Genomic DNA, 18,646 nt, shown 5'->3' with positions numbered 1-18,646 from the left:
CTTCTATCTTCTATCTTCTATCTTCTATCTATCTTCTATCTTCTATCTTCTATCTTCTATCTTCTTTCTTCTTTCTTCTTTCTTCTTTCGTCTATCGTCTATCGTCTATCGTCTATCGTCTATCGTCTATCGTCTATCGTCTATCTTCTATCTTCTATCTTCTATCTTCTATCTTCTATCTATCTTCTATCTTCTATCTTCTATCTTCTATCTTCTATCTTCTATCTTCTTTCTTCTTTCTTCTTTCTTCTTTCGTCTATCGTCTATCGTCTATCGTCTATCGTCTATCTTCTATCTTCTATCTATCTTCTATCTTCTATCTTCTATCTATCTTCTATCTTCTATCTTCTATCTTCTATCTATCTTCTATCTTCTATCTTCTATCTTCTATCTTCTTTCTTCTTTCTTCTTTCTTCTTTCGTCTATCGTCTATCGTCTATCGTCTATCTTCTATCTTCTATCTTCTATCTATCTTCTATCTTCTATCTTCTATCTATCTTCTATCTTCTATCTTCTATCTTCTATCTTCTATCTATCTTCTATCTTCTATCTTCTATCTATCTTCTATCTTCTATCTTCTATCTATCTTCTATCTTCTATCTTCTATCTATCTTCTATCTTCTATCTTCTATCTTCTATCTATCTTCTATCTTCTATCTTCTATCTTCTATCTTCTATCTATCTTCTATCTTCTATCTTCTATCTATCTTCTATCTTCTATCTTCTATCTATCTTCTATCTTCTATCTTCTATCTTCTATCTTCTATCTTCTATCTATCTTCTATCTTCTATCTTCTATCTTCTATCTTCTTTCTTCTTTCTTCTTTCGTCTATCGTCTATCGTCTATCTTCTATCTTCTATCTTCTATCTTCTATCTATCTTCTATCTTCTATCTTCTATCTTCTATCTATCTTCTATCTTCTATCTTCTATCTATCTTCTATCTTCTATCTATCTTCTATCTTCTATCTTCTATCTTCTATCTTCTATCTATCTTCTATCTTCTATCTTCTATCTTCTATCTATCTTCTATCTTCTATCTTCTATCTTCTATCTTCTATCTTCTTTCTTCTTTCTTCTTTCGTCTATCGTCTATCGTCTATCGTCTATCATCTATCTTCTATCTTCTATCTTCTATCTATCTTCTATCTTCTATCTTCTATCTTCTATCTTCTATCTATCTTCTATCTTCTATCTTCTATCTATCTTCTATCTTCTATCTTCTATCTTCTATCTTCTATCTTCTATCTATCTTCTATCTTCTATCTTCTATCTTCTTTCTTCTTTCTTCTTTCTTCTTTCTTCTTTCTTCTTTCGTCTATCGTCTATCGTCTATCGTCTATCGTCTATCTTCTATCTTCTATCTTCTATCTATCTTCTATCTTCTATCTTCTATCTTCTTTCTTCTTTCTTCTTTCTTCTTTCTTCTTTCTTCTTTCGTCAATCGTCTATCGTCTATCGTCTATCTTCTATCTTCTATCTTCTATCTTCTATCTTCTATCTTCTATCTTCTATCTTCTATCTATCTTCTATCTTCTATCTATCTTCTATCTTCTATCTCCTATCTTCTATCTATCTTCTATCTTCTATCTTCTATCTTCTATCTTCTATCTTCTTTCTTCTTTCTTCTTTCTTCTTTCTTCTTTCTTCTTTCTTCTTTCGTCTATCGTCTATCGTCTATCGTCTATCGTCTATCGTCTATCTTCTATCTTCTATCTATCTTCTATCTTCTATCTTCTATCTATCTTCTATCTTCTATCTTCTATCTTCTATCTATCTTCTATCTTCTATCTTCTATCTTCTATCTTCTATCTATCTTCTATCTTCTATCTTCTATCTATCTTCTATCTTCTATCTTCTATCTATCTTCTATCTTCTATCTTCTATCTATCTTCTATCTTCTATCTTCTATCTTCTATCTTCTATCTATCTTCTATCTTCTATCTTCTATCTTCTATCTATCTTCTATCTTCTATCTTCTATCTATCTTCTATCTTCTATCTTCTATCTTCTATCTATCTTCTATCTTCTATCTTCTATCTATCGTCTATCTTCTATCTTCTATCTTCTATCTATCTTCTATCTTCTATCTTCTATCTATCTTCTATCTTCTATCTTCTATCTTCTATCTATCTTCTATCTTCTATCTTCTATCTATCTTCTATCTTCTATCTTCTATCTTCTATCTATCTTCTATCTTCTATCTTCTATCTTCTATCTTCTATCTTCTATCTATCTTCTATCTTCTATCTTCTATCTTCTATCTTCTATCTTCTATCTATCTTCTATCTTCTATCTATCTTCTATCTTCTATCTTCTATCTTCTATCTATCTTCTATCTTCTATCTATCTTCTATCTTCTATCTTCTATCTTCTATCTTCTATCTATCTTCTATCTTCTATCTTCTATCTTCTATCTTCTATCTATCTTCTATCTTCTATCTATCTTCTATCTTCTATCTATCTTCTATCTTCTATCTATCTTCTATCTTCTATCTTCTATCTTCTATCTTCTATCTATCTTCTATCTTCTATCTTCTATCTTCTATCTTCTATCTATCTTCTATCTTCTATCTTCTATCTTCTATCTATCTTCTATCTTCTATCTATCTTCTATCTTCTATCTTCTATCTTCTATCTATCTTCTATCTTCTATCTTCTATCTTCTATCTATCTTCTATCTTCTATCTTCTATCTTCTATCTTCTATCTATCTTCTATCTTCTATCTTCTATCTATCTTCTATCTTCTATCTTCTATCTTCTATCTATCTTCTATCTTCTATCTATCTTCTATCTTCTATCTTCTATCTATCTTCTATCTTCTATCTTCTATCTTCTATCTTCTATCTTCTATCTATCTTCTATCTTCTATCTATCTTCTATCTTCTATCTTCTATCTTCTATCTTCTATCTTCTATCTTCTATCTATCTTCTATCTTCTATCTTCTATCTTCTATCTTCTTTCTTCTTTCTTCTTTCTTCTTTTGTCTATCGTCAATCGTCTATCGTCTATCATCTATCTTCTATCTTCTATCTTCTATCTATCTTCTATCTTCTATCTTCTATCTTCTATCTTCTATCTATCTTCTATCTTCTATCTTCTATCTATCGTCTATCTTCTATCTTCTATCTTCTATCTTCTATCTATCTTCTATCTTCTATCTATCTTCTATCTTCTATCTTCTATCTTCTATCTATCTTCTATCTTCTATCTTCTATCTTCTATCTATCTTCTATCTTCTATCTTCTATCTTCTATCTTCTATCTATCTTCTATCTTCTATCTTCTATCTATCTTCTATCTTCTATCTTCTATCTATCTTCTATCTTCTATCTTCTATCTATCTTCTATCTTCTATCTTCTATCTTCTATCTATCTTCTATCTTCTATCTTCTATCTTCTATCTTCTATCTTCTATCTATCTTCTATCTTCTATCTATCTTCTATCTTCTATCTTCTATCTATCTTCTATCTTCTATCTTCTATCTTCTATCTTCTATCTTCTATCTTCTATCTATCTTCTATCTTCTATCTTCTATCTTCTATCTTATTTCTTCTTTCTTCTTTCTTCTTTCGTCTATCGTCTATCGTCTATCTTCTATCTTCTATCTTCTATCTTCTATCTTCTATCTTCTATCTTCTATCTATCTTCTATCTTCTATCTTCTATCTATCTTCTATCTTCTATCTATCTTCTATCTTCTATCTTCTATCTTCTATCTTCTATCTATCTTCTATCTTCTATCTTCTATCTTCTATCTATCTTCTATCTTCTATCTTCTATCTATCTTCTATCTTCTATCTTCTATCTTCTATCTATCTTCTATCTTCTATCTATCTTCTATCTTCTATCTATCTTCTATCCTCTATCTATCTTCTATCTTCTATCTATCTTCTATCTTCTATCTATCTTCTATCTTCTATCTTCTATCTTCTATCTATCTTCTATCTTCTATCTTCTATCTATCTTCTATCTTCTATCTATCTTCTATCCTCTATCTATCTTCTATCTTCTATCTATCTTCTATCTTCTATCTTCTATCTATCTTCTATCTTCTATCTATCTTCTATCTATCTTCTATCTTCTATCTATCTTCTATCTTCTATCTTCTATCTTCTATCTATCTTCTATCTTCTATCTTCTATCTTCTATCTATCTTCTATCTTCTATCTTCTATCTATCTTCTATCTTCTATCTTCTATCTATCTTCTATCTTCTATCTTCTATCTTCTATCTATCTTCTATCTTCTATCTTCTATCTTCTATCTTCTATCTTCTATCTATCTTCTATCTTCTATCTATCTTCTATCTTCTATCTTCTATCTATCTTCTATCTTCTATCTTCTATCTTCTATCTTCTATCTTCTATCTATCTTCTATCTTCTATCTTCTATCTTCTATCTTATTTCTTCTTTCTTCTTTCTTCTTTCGTCTATCGTCTATCGTCTATCTTCTATCTTCTATCTTCTATCTTCTATCTTCTATCTTCTATCTTCTATCTATCTTCTATCTTCTATCTTCTATCTATCTTCTATCTTCTATCTATCTTCTATCTTCTATCTTCTATCTTCTATCTTCTATCTATCTTCTATCTTCTATCTTCTATCTATCTTCTATCTTCTATCTTCTATCTTCTATCTTCTTTCTTCTTTCTTCTTTCGTCTATCGTCTATCGTCTATCGTCTATCATCTATCTTCTATCTTCTATCTTCTATCTTCTATCTATCTTCTATCTTCTATCTTCTATCTTCTATCTTCTATCTATCTTCTATCTTCTATCTTCTATCTATCTTCTATCTTCTATCTTCTATCTTCTATCTTCTATCTTCTATCTATCTTCTATCTTCTATCTTCTATCTTCTTTCTTCTTTCTTCTTTCTTCTTTCTTCTTTCTTCTTTCGTCTATCGTCTATCGTCTATCGTCTATCGTCTATCTTCTATCTTCTATCTTCTATCTATCTTCTATCTTCTATCTTCTATCTTCTTTCTTCTTTCTTCTTTCTTCTTTCTTCTTTCGTCAATCGTCTATCGTCTATCGTCTATCGTCTATCTTCTATCTTCTATCTTCTATCTATCTTCTATCTTCTATCTTCTATCTATCTTCTATCTTCTATCTTCTATCTATCTTCTATCTTCTATCTTCTATCTTCTATCTTCTATCTTCTATCTATCTTCTATCTTCTATCTTCTATCTTCTATCTTCTATCTTCTATCTATCTTCTATCTTCTATCTTCTATCTATCTTCTATCTTCTATCTTCTATCTTCTATCTATCGTCTATCTTCTATCTTCTATCTTCTATCTTCTATCTATCTTCTATCTTCTATCTATCTTCTATCTTCTATCTATCTTCTATCTTCTATCTTCTATCTATCTTCTATCTTCTATCTTCTATCTTCTATCTATCTTCTATCTTCTATCTTCTATCTTCTATCTATCTTCTATCTATCTTCTATCTTCTATCTTCTATCTTCTATCTTCTATCTTCTATCTATCTTCTATCTTCTATCTTCTATCTATCTTCTATCTTCTATCTTCTATCTTCTATCTATCTTCTATCTTCTATCTTCTATCTTCTATCTATCTTCTATCTTCTATCTATCTTCTATCTTCTATCTTCTATCTTCTATCTATCTTCTATCTTCTATCTATCTTTTATCTTCTATCTTCTATCTTCTATCTATCTTCTATCTTCTATCTTCTATCTTCTATCTATCTTCTATCTTCTATCTTCTAACTTCTATCTTCTATCTTCTATCTTCTATCTTCTTTCTTCTTTCTTCTTTCGTCTTTCGTCTTTCGTCTATCGTCTATCGTCTATCGTCTATCGTCTATCTTCTATCTTCTATCTTCTATCTATCTTCTATCTTCTATCTATCTTCTATCTTCTATCTTCTATCTTCTATCTGCTATCTATCTTCTATCTTCTATCTTCTATCTATCTTCTATCTTCTATCTTCTATCTATCGTCTATCTTCTATCTTCTATCTTCTATCTTCTATCTATCTTCTATCTTCTATCTATCTTCTATCTTCTATCTTCTATCTTCTATCTATCTTCTATCTTCTATCTTCTATCTTCTATCTATCTTCTATCTTCTATCTTCTATCTTCTATCTTCTATCTATCTTCTATCTTCTATCTTCTATCTATCTTCTATCTTCTATCTTCTATCTTCTATCTATCTTCTATCTTCTATCTTCTATCTTCTATCTTCTATCTATCTTCTATCTATCTTCTATCTTCTATCTTCTATCTTCTATCTATCTTCTATCTTCTATCTTCTATCTATCTTCTATCTTCTATCTTCTATCTTCTATCTATCTTCTATCTTCTATCTTCTATCTTCTATCTATCTTCTATCTTCTATCTATCTTCTATCTTCTATCTTCTATCTTCTATCTATCTTCTATCTTCTATCTTCTATCTTCTATCTATCTTCTATCTTCTATCTTCTATCTATCTTCTATCTTCTATCTTCTATCTTCTATCTTCTATCTATCTTCTATCTTCTATCTTCTATCTATCTTCTATCTTCTATCTTCTATCTTCTATCTATCTTCTATCTTCTATCTATCTTCTATCTTCTATCTTCTATCTTCTATCTTCTATCTATCTTCTATCTTCTATCTTCTATCTTCTATCTATCTTCTATCTTCTATCTTCTATCTTCTATCTTCTATCTTCTTTCTTCTTTCTTCTTTCTTCTTTCTTCTTTCGTCTTTCGTCTTTCGTCTTTCGTCTATCGTCTATCGTCTATCGTCTATCGTCTATCTTCTATCTTCTATCTATCTTCTATCTTCTATCTATCTTCTATCTTCTATCTTCTATCTTCTATCTATCTTCTATCTTCTATCTTCTATCTTCTATCTTCTATCTTCTATCTATCTTCTATCTTCTATCTTCTATCTTCTATCTATCTTCTATCTTCTATCTTCTATCTTCTATCTTCTATCTATCTTCTATCTTCTATCTTCTATCTATCTTCTATCTTCTATCTTCTATCTTCTATCTTCTATCTATCTTCTATCTTCTATCTTCTATCTTCTATCTATCTTCTATCTTCTATCTATCTTCTATCTTCTATCTTCTATCTATCTTCTATCTTCTATCTTCTATCTTCTATCTATCTTCTATCTTCTATCTTCTATCTTCTATCTTCTATCTTCTTTCTTCTTTCTTCTTTCTTCTTTCGTCTATCGTCTATCGTCTATCTTCTATCTTCTATCTTCTATCTTCTATCTTCTATCTTCTTTCGTCTATCGTCTATCGTCTATCGTCTATCTTCTATCTTCTATCTTCTATCTTCTATCTATCTTCTATCTATCTTCTATCTTGTATCTTCTATCTTCTATCTTCTATCTATCTTCTATCTTCTATCTTCTATCTTCTATCTTCTTTCTTCTTTCGTCTATCGTCTATCGTCTATCTTCTATCTTCTATCTTCTATCTTCTATCTTCTTTCTTCTTTGGTCTATCGTCTATCGTCTATCGTCTATCTTCTATCTTCTATCTTCTATCTATCTTCTATCTTCTATCTATCTTCTATCTTCTATCTTCTATCTTCTATCTTCTATCTTCTATCTTCTTTCTTCTTTCTTCTTTCTTCTTTCTTCTTTCTTCTTTCGTCTATCGTCTATCGTCTATCGTCTATCTTCTATCTTCTATCTTCTATCTTCTTCTATCTTCTATCTTCTATCTATCTTCTATCTTCTATCTTCTATCTTCTTTCTTCTTTCTTCTTTCTTCTTTCTTCTTTCTTCTATCGTCTATCGTCTATCTTCTATCTTCTATCTATCTTCTATCTTCTATCTTCTATCTATCTTCTATCTTCTATCTTCTATCTTCTATCTATCTTCTATCTTCTATCTTCTATCTTCTATCTATCTTCTATCTTCTATCTTCTATCTATCTTCTATCTTCTATCTTCTATCTTCTATCTATCTTCTATCTTCTATCTATCTTCTATCTTCTATCTATCTTCTATCCTCTATCTATCTTCTATCTTCTATCTATCTTCTATCTTCTATCTATCTTCTATCTTCTATCTTCTATCTTCTATCTATCTTCTATCTTCTATCTTCTATCTATCTTCTATCTTCTATCTATCTTCTATCCTCTATCTATCTTCTATCTTCTATCTATCTTCTATCTTCTATCTTCTATCTATCTTCTATCTTCTATCTATCTTCTATCTATCTTCTATCTTCTATCTTCTATCTATCTTCTATCTTCTATCTTCTATCTTCTATCTTCTATCTATCTTCTATCTTCTATCTTCTATCTTCTATCTATCTTCTATCTTCTATCTTCTATCTATCTTCTATCTTCTATCTTCTATCTTCTATCTTCTATCTATCTTCTATCTTCTATCTTCTATCTATCTTCTATCTTCTATCTTCTATCTTCTATCTATCTTCTATCTTCTATCTTCTATCTATCTTCTATCTTCTATCTTCTTTCTTCTTTCTTCTTTCGTCTATCGTCTATCGTCTATCGTCTATCTTCTATCTTCTATCTATCTTCTATCTTCTATCTTCTATCTTCTATCTATCTTCTATCTTCTATCTTCTATCTATCTTCTATCTTCTATCTTCTATCTTCTATCTATCTTCTATCTTCTATCTTCTATCTTCTATCTATCTTCTATCTTCTATCTTCTATCTTCTATCTATCTTCTATCTTCTATCTTCTTTCTTCTTTCTTCTTTCTTCTATCTATCTTCTATCTTCTATCTTCTATCTTCTATCTATCTTCTATCTTCTATCTTCTATCTTCTATCTTCTATCTTCTATCTATCTTCTATCTTCTTTCTTCTTTCTTCTTTCTTCTTTCGTCTATCGTCTATCGTCTATCGTCTATCTTCTATCTTCTATCTATCTTCTATCTTCTATCTATCTTCTATCTATCTTCTATCTTCTATCTTCTATCTTCTATCTATCTTCTATCTTCTATCTTCTATCTATCTTCTATCTTCTATCTTCTATCTATCTTCTATCTTCTATCTTCTATCTTCTATCTTCTATCTATCTTCTATCTTCTATCTTCTATCTTCTTTCTTCTTTCTTCTTTCTTCTTTCTTCTTTCGTCTATCGTCTATCGTCTATCATCTATCTTCTATCTTCTATCTTCTATCTTCTATCTTCTTTCGTCTATCGTCTATCGTCTATCGTCTATCGTCTATCGTCTATCTTCTATCTTCTATCTTCTATCTTCTATCTATCTTCTATCTATCTTCTATCTTCTATCTTCTATCTTCTTTCTTCTTTCTTCTTTCTTCTTTCTTCTTTCTTCTTTCGTCTATCGTCTATCGTCTATCGTCTATCATCTATCTTCTATCTTCTATCTTCTATCTTCTTTCGTCTATCGTCTATCGTCTATCGTCTATCGTCTATCTTTTATCTTCTATCTTCTATCTATCTTCTATCTATCTTCTATCTATCTTCTATCTTCTATCTTCTATCTTCTATCTTCTATCTTCTATCTTCTATCTATCTTCTATCTTCTATCTTCTATCTTCTATCTTCTATCTTCTATCTTCTTTCTTCTTTCGTCTATCGTCTATCGTCTATCGTCTATCGTCTATCTTCTATCTTCTATCTTCTATCTATCTTCTATCTTCTATCTATCTTCTATCTTCTATCTTCTATCTTCTATCTTCTTTCTTCTTTCTTCTTTCTTCTTTCGTCTATCGTCTATCGTCTATCTTCTATCTTCTATCTTCTATCTTCTTCTATCTTCTATCTTCTATCTATCTTCTATCTTCTATCTTCTTTCTTCTTTCTTCTTTCTTCTTTCTTCTTTCTTTATTCTTCTTTCTTCTATCGTCTATCGTCTATCGTCTATCTTCTATCTTCTATCTTCTTCTATCTTCTATCTTCTATCTATCTTCTATCTTCTATCTTCTATCTATCTTCTATCTTCTATCTTCTATCTTCTATCTTCTATCTATCTATCTTCTATCTTCTATCTTCTATCTATCTTCTATCTTCTATCTTCTATCTTCTATCTATCTTCTATCTTCTATCTTCTATCTTCTATCTATCTTCTATCTATCTTCTATCTTCTATCTTCTATCTTCTATCTTCTATCTATCTTCTATCTTCTATCTTCTATCTATCTTCTATCTTCTATCTTCTATCTTCTATCTATCTTCTATCTTCTATCTATCTTCTATCTTCTATCTATCTTCTATCCTCTATCTATCTTCTATCTTCTATCTTCTATCTTCTATCTATCTTCTATCTTCTATCTTCTATCTTCTATCTATCTTCTATCTTCTATCTTCTATCTATCTTCTATCTTCTATCTTCTATCTTCTATCTATCTTCTATCTTCTATCTTCTATCTATCTTCTATCTTCTATCTTCTATCTATCTTCTATCTATCTTCTATCTTCTATCTTCTATCTTCTATCTATCTTCTATCTTCTATCTTCTATCTTCTATCTTCTATCTTCTATCTATCTTCTATCTTCTATCTTCTATCTTCTATCTTCTTTCTTCTTTCTTCTTTCTTCTTTCTTCTTTCGTCTTTCGTCTTTCGTCTATCGTCTATCGTCTATCGTCTATCGTCTATCTTCTATCTTCTATCTATCTTCTATCTTCTATCTATCTTCTATCTTCTATCTTCTATCTTCTATCTATCTTCTATCTTCTATCTATCTTCTATCTTCTATCTTCTATCTTCTATCTATCTTCTATCTTCTATCTTCTATCTTCTATCTATCTTCTATCTTCTATCTTCTATCTATCTTCTATCTTCTATCTTCTATCTTCTATCTTCTATCTATCTTCTATCTTCTATCTTCTATCTTCTATCTTCTATCTATCTTCTATCTTCTATCTATCTTCTATCTTCTATCTTCTATCTATCTTCTATCTTCTATCTTCTATCTTCTATCTATCTTCTATCTTCTATCTTCTATCTTCTATCTTCTTTCTTCTTTCTTCTTTCTTCTTTCGTCTATCGTCTATCGTCTATCTTCTATCTTCTATCTTCTATCTTCTATCTTCTATCTTCTATCTTCTTTCGTCTATCGTCTATCGTCTATCGTCTATCGTCTATCTTCTATCTTCTATCTTCTATCTTCTATCTTCTATCTATCTTCTATCTATCTTCTATCTTCTATCTTCTATCTTCTATCTTCTATCTATCTTCTATCTTCTATCTTCTATCTTTTATCTTCTATCTTCTTTCGTCTATCGTCTATCGTCTATCGTCTATCTTCTATCTTCTATCTTCTATCTTCTATCTTCTTTCTTCTTTCGTCTATCGTCTATCGTCTATCGTCTATCTTCTATCTTCTATCTTCTATCTTCTATCTATCTTCTATCTTCTATCTATCTTCTATCTTCTATCTTCTATCTTCTATCTTCTTTCTTCTTTCTTCTTTCTTCTTTCTTCTTTCGTCTATCGTCTATCGTCTATCGTCTATCTTCTATCTTCTTCTATCTTCTATCTTCTATCTATCTTCTATCTTCTATCTTCTATCTTCTTTCTTCTTTCTTCTTTCTTCTTTCTTCTATCGTCTATCGTCTATCGTCTATCTTCTATCTTCTATCTATCTTCTATCTTCTATCTTCTATCTATCTTCTATCTTCTATCTTCTATCTTCTATCTTCTATCTATCTTCTATCTTCTATCTTCTATCTTCTATCTATCTTCTATCTTCTATCTTCTATCTATCTTCTATCTTCTATCTTCTATCTATCTTCTATCTTCTATCTTCTATCTATCTTCTATCTTCTATCTATCTTCTATCCTCTATCTATCTTCTATCTTCTATCTATCTTCTATCTTCTATCTATCTTCTATCTTCTATCTTCTATCTTCTATCTTCTATCTATCTTCTATCTTCTATCTTCTATCTATCTTCTATCTTCTATCTATCTTCTATCCTCTATCTATCTTCTATCTTCTATCTATCTTCTATCTTCTATCTTCTATCTATCTTCTATCTTCTATCTATCTTCTATCTATCTTCTATCTTCTATCTTCTATCTTCTATCTTCTATCTTCTATCTTCTATCTATCTTCTATCTTCTATCTATCTTCTATCTTCTATCTTCTATCTATCTTCTATCTTCTATCTTCTATCTTCTATCTATCTTCTATCTTCTATCTATCTTCTATCTATCTTCTATCTTCTATCTTCTATCTATCTTCTATCTTCTATCTTCTATCTTCTATCTTCTATCTATCTTCTATCTTCTATCTTCTATCTATCTTCTATCTTCTATCTATCTTCTATCTTCTATCTTCTATCTTCTATCTATCTTCTATCTTCTATCTTCTATCTATCTTCTATCTTCTATCTTCTATCTTCTATCTATCTTCTATCTTCTATCTTCTATCTTCTATCTATCTTCTATCTTCTATCTTCTATCTTCTTTCTTCTTTCTTCTTTCTTCTTTCTTCTTTCGTCTATCGTCTATCGTCTATCTTCTATCTTCTATCTATCTTCTATCTTCTATCTTCTATCTTCTATCTATCTTCTATCTTCTATCTTCTATCTATCTTCTATCTTCTATCTTCTATCTTCTATCTATCTTCTATCTTCTATCTTCTATCTTCTATCTATCTTCTATCTTCTATCTTCTATCTTCTATCTATCTTCTATCTTCTATCTTCTTTCTTCTTTCTTCTTTCGTCTATCGTCTATCGTCTATCGTCTATCTTCTATCTTCTATCTATCTTCTATCTTCTATCTTCTATCTTCTATCTATCTTCTATCTTCTATCTTCTATCTATCTTCTATCTTCTATCTTCTATCTATCTTCTATCTTCTATCTTCTATCTTCTATCTATCTTCTATCTTCTATCTTCTATCTTCTATCTTCTATCTATCTTCTATCTTCTTTCTTCTTTCTTCTTTCTTCTATCTATCTTCTATCTTCTATCTTCTATCTTCTATCTTCTATCTTCTATCTATCTTCTATCTTCTATCTTCTATCTTCTATCTTCTATCTATCTTCTATCTTCTTTCTTCTTTCTTCTTTCTTCTTTCTTCTTTCGTCTATCGTCTATCGTCTATCGTCTATCTTCTATCTTCTATCTATCTTCTATCTTCTATCTATCTTCTATCTATCTTCTATCTTCTATCTTCTATCTATCTTCTATCTTCTATCTTCTATCTATCTTCTATCTTCTATCTTCTATCTTCTATCTATCTTCTATCTTCTATCTTCTATCTTCTATCTTCTATCTTCTATCTATCTTCTATCTTCTATCTTCTATCTTCTTTCTTCTTTCTTCTTTCTTCTTTCTTCTTTCGTCTATCGTCTATCGTCTATCATCTATCTTCTATCTTCTATCTTCTATCTTCTATCTTCTATCTTCTTTCGTCTATCGTCTATCGTCTATCGTCTATCGTCTATCTTCTATCTTCTATCTTCTATCTTCTATCTATCTTCTATCTATCTTCTATCTTCTATCTTCTATCTTCTTTCTTCTTTCTTCTTTCTTCTTTCTTCTTTCTTCTTTCGTCTATCGTCTATCGTCTATCGTCTATCATCTATCTTCTATCTCCTATCTTCTATCTTCTATCTTCTTTCGTCTATCGTCTATCGTCTATCGTCTATCGTCTATCGTCTATCTTCTATCTTCTATCTTCTATCTATCTTCTATCTATCTTCTATCTATCTTCTATCTTCTATCTTCTATCTTCTATCTTCTATCTATCTTCTATCTTCTATCTTCTATCTTCTATCTTCTTTCTTCTTTCGTCTATCGTCTATCGTCTATCGTCTATCGTCTATCGTCTATCTTCTATCTTCTATCTTCTATCTATCTTCTATCTTCTATCTATCTTCTATCTTCTATCTTCTATCTTCTATCTTCTATCTTCTATCTTCTTTCTTCTTTCTTCTTTCTTCTTTCTTCTTTCGTCTATCGTCTATCGTCTATCGTCTATCTTCTATCTTCTATCTTCTATCTTCTTCTATCTTCTATCTTCTATCTATCTTCTATCTTCTATCTTCTTTCTTCTTTCTTCTTTCTTCTTTCTTCTTTCTTTATTCTTCTTTCTTCTATCGTCTATCGTCTATCGTCTATCTTCTATCTTCTATCTTCTTCTATCTTCTATCTTCTATCTATCTTCTATCTTCTATCTTCTATCTATCTTCTATCTTCTATCTTCTATCTTCTATCTTCTATCTATCTATCTTCTATCTTCTATCTTCTATCTTCTATCTATCTTCTATCTTCTATCTTCTATCTTCTATCTATCTTCTATCTTCTATCTTCTATCTATCTTCTATCTATCTTCTATCTTCTATCTTCTATCTTCTATCTTCTATCTATCTTCTATCTTCTATCTTCTATCTATCTTCTATCTTCTATCTTCTATCTTCTATCTATCTTCTATCTTCTATCTATCTTCTATCTTCTATCTATCTTCTATCTTCTATCTTCTATCTTCTATCTATCTTCTATCTTCTATCTTCTATCTTCTATCTATCTTCTATCTTCTATCTTCTATCTATCTTCTATCTTCTATCTTCTATCTTCTATCTATCTTCTATCTTCTATCTTCTATCTATCTTCTATCTTCTATCTTCTATCTATCTTCTATCTTCTATCTATCTTCTATCTTCTATCTTCTATCTTCTATCTATCTTCTATCTTCTATCTTCTATCTTCTATCTTCTATCTTCTATCTATCTTCTATCTTCTATCTTCTATCTTCTATCTTCTTTCTTCTTTCTTCTTTCTTCTTTCTTCTTTCGTCTTTCGTCTTTCGTCTATCGTCTATCGTCTATCGTCTATCGTCTATCTTCTATCTTCTATCTTCTATCTATCTTCTATCTTCTATCTATCTTCTATCTTCTATCTTCTATCTTCTATCTATCTTCTATCTTCTATCTATCTTCTATCTTCTATCTTCTATCTTCTATCTATCTTCTATCTTCTATCTTCTATCTTCTATCTTCTATCTTCTATCTATCTTCTATCTTCTATCTATCTTCTATCTTCTATCTTCTATCTTCTATCTTCTATCTATCTTCTATCTTCTATCTTCTATCTTCTATCTATCTTCTATCTTCTATCTTCTATCTATCTTCTATCTTCTATCTTCTATCTTCTATCTTCTATCTATCTTCTATCTTCTATCTTCTATCTTCTATCTTCTATCTATCTTCTATCTTCTATCTTCTATCTATCTTCTATCTTCTATCTTCTATCTTCTATCTATCTTCTATCTTCTATCTTCTATCTTCTATCTTCTATCTTCTATCTTCTTTCTTCTTTCTTCTTTCTTCTTTCGTCTATCGTCTATCGTCTATCTTCTATCTTCTATCTTCTATCTTCTATCTTCTATCTTCTTTCGTCTATCGTCTATCGTCTATCGTCTATCGTCTATCTTCTATCTTCTATCTTCTATCTTCTATCTTCTATCTATCTTCTATCTATCTTCTATCTTCTATCTTCTATCTTCTATCTTCTATCTATCTTCTATCTTCTATCTTCTATCTTCTATCTTCTTTCGTCTATCGTCTATCGTCTATCGTCTATCTTCTATCTTCTATCTTCTATCTTCTATCTTCTTTCTTCTTTCGTCTATCGTCTATCGTCTATCGTCTATCTTCTATCTTCTATCTTCTATCTTCTATCTTCTATCTATCTTCTATCTTCTATCTATCTTCTATCTTCTATCTTCTATCTTCTATCTTCTATCTTCTTTCTTCTTTCTTCTTTCTTCTTTCTTCTTTCTTCTTTCTTCTTTCGTCTATCGTCTATCGTCTATCGTCTATCTTCTATCTTCTTCTATCTTCTATCTTCTATCTATCTTCTATCTTCTATCTTCTATCTTCTTTCTTCTTTCTTCTTTCTTCTTTCTTCTTTCTTCTTTCTTCTTTCTTCTATCGTCTATCGTCTATCGTCTATCTTCTATCTTCTATCTATCTTCTATCTTCTATCTATCTTCTATCTTCTATCTTCTATCTTCTATCTTCTATCTATCTTCTATCTTCTATCTTCTATCTATCTTCTATCTTCTATCTTCTATCTTCTATCTATCTTCTATCTTCTATCTTCTATCTATCTTCTATCTTCTATCTATCTTCTATCCTCTATCTATCTTCTATCTTCTATCTATCTTCTATCTTCTATCTATCTTCTATCTTCTATCTTCTATCTTCTATCTTCTATCTTCTATCTATCTTCTATCTTCTATCTTCTATCTATCTTCTATCTTCTATCTATCTTCTATCCTCTATCTATCTTCTATCTTCTATCTATCTTCTATCTTCTATCTTCTATCTATCTTCTATCTTCTATCTATCTTCTATCTATCTTCTATCTTCTATCTTCTATCTTCTATCTTCTATCTTCTATCTTCTATCTTCTATCTTCTATCTATCTTCTATCTTCTATCTATCTTCTATCTTCTATCTTCTATCTATCTTCTATCTTCTATCTTCTATCTTCTATCTTCTATCTATCTTCTATCTATCTTCTATCTTCTATCTTCTATCTATCTTCTATCTTCTATCTTCTATCTTCTATCTTCTATCTATCTTCTATCTTCTATCTTCTATCTATCTTCTATCTTCTATCTATCTTCTATCTTCTATCTTCTATCTTCTATCTATCTTCTATCTTCTATCTTCTATCTTCTATCTATCTTCTATCTTCTATCTTCTATCTTCTATCTATCTTCTATCTTCTATCTTCTATCTTCTATCTATCTTCTATCTTCTATCTTCTATCTTCTTTCTTCTTTCTTCTTTCTTCTTTCTTCTTTCGTCTATCGTCTATCGTCTATCTTCTATCTTCTATCTATCTTCTATCTTCTATCTTCTATCTTCTATCTATCTTCTATCTTCTATCTTCTATCTATCTTCTATCTTCTATCTTCTATCTTCTATCTATCTTCTATCTTCTATCTTCTATCTTCTATCTATCTTCTATCTTCTATCTTCTATCTTCTATCTTCTATCTATCTTCTATCTTCTATCTTCTTTCTTCTTTCTTCTTTCTTCTATCTATCTTCTATCTTCTATCTTCTATCTTCTATCTTCTATCTTCTATCTATCTTCTATCTTCTATCTTCTATCTTCTATCTTCTATCTTCTATCTATCTTCTATCTTCTATCTTCTTTCTTCTTTCTTCTTTCTTCTTTCTTCTTTCGTCTATCGTCTATCGTCTATCGTCTATCTTCTATCTTCTATCTATCTTCTATCTTCTATCTATCTTCTATCTATCTTCTATCTTCTATCTTCTATCTTCTATCTATCTTCTATCTTCTATCTATCTTCTATCTTCTATCTTCTATCTTCTATCTATCTTCTATCTTCTATCTTCTATCTTCTATCTTCTATCTTCTATCTTCTATCTTCTATCTTCTTTCTTCTTTCTTCTTTCTTCTTTCGTCTATCGTCTATCGTCTATCATCTATCTTCTATCTTCTATCTTCTATCTTCTTTCGTCTATCGTCTATCGTCTATCGTCTATCTTCTATCTTCTATCTTCTATCTTCTATCTATCTTCTATCTATCTTCTATCTTCTATCTTCTTTCTTCTTTCTTCTTTCTTCTTTCTTCTTTCGTCTATCGTCTATCGTCTATCGTCTATCATCTATCTTCTATCTTCTATCTTCTATCTTCTATCTTCTTTCGTCTATCGTCTATCGTCTATCGTCTATCGTCTATCGTCTATCTTCTATCTTCTATCTTCTATCTATCTTCTATCTATCTTCTATCTATCTTCTATCTTCTATCTTCTATCTTCTATCTTCTATCTTCTTTCTTCTTTCGTCTATCGTCTATCGTCTATCGTCTATCGTCTATCTTCTATCTTCTATCTTCTATCTATCTTCTATCTTCTATCTTCTATCTTCTATCTTCTTTCTTCTTTCGTCTATCGTCTATCGTCTATCGTCTATCGTCTATCTTCTATCTTCTATCTTCTATCTTCTATCTATCTTCTATCTTCTATCTTCTATCTTCTATCTTCTATCTTCTATCTTCTTTCTTCTTTCGTCTATCGTCTATCGTCTATCGTCTATCTTCTATCTTCTATCTTCTATCTATCTTCTATCTTCTATCTATCTTCTATCTTCTATCTATCTTCTATCTTCTATCTTCTATCTTCTATCTTCTTTCTTCTTTCTTCTTTCTTCTTTCTTCTTTCGTCTATCGTCTATCGTCTATCGTCTATCTTCTATCTTCTATCTTCTATCTTCTTCTATCTTCTATCTTCTATCTATCTTCTATCTTCTATCTTCTTTCTTCTTTCTTCTTTCTTCTTTCTTCTTTCTTCTTTCTTCTTTCTTCTTTCTTCTATCGTCTATCGTCTATCGTCTATCTTCTATCTTCTATCTTCTTCTATCTTCTATCTTCTATCTATCTTCTATCTTCTATCTTCTATCTATCTTCTATCTTCTATCTTCTATCTTCTATCTATCTATCTTCTATCTTCTATCTTATATCTTCTATCTATCTTCTATCCTCTATCTATCTTCTATCTTCTATCTATCTTCTATCTTCTATCTTCTATCTTCTATCTATCTTCTATCTTCTATCTATCTTCTATCTATCTTCTATCTTCTATCTTCTATCTTCTATCTTCTATCTTCTATCTATCTTCTATCTTCTATCTTCTATCTTCTATCTTCTATCTTCTATCTATCTTCTATCTTCT

The sequence above is a fragment of the Aquarana catesbeiana genome, linkage group LG11 (assembly GCF_042186555.1).
Source record: "Aquarana catesbeiana isolate 2022-GZ linkage group LG11, ASM4218655v1, whole genome shotgun sequence".
NCBI lineage: Eukaryota > Metazoa > Chordata > Amphibia > Anura > Ranidae > Aquarana > Aquarana catesbeiana.
The sequence above is the reverse complement of the archived record's forward strand: the minus strand, read 5'-3'. Positions refer to the sequence as shown.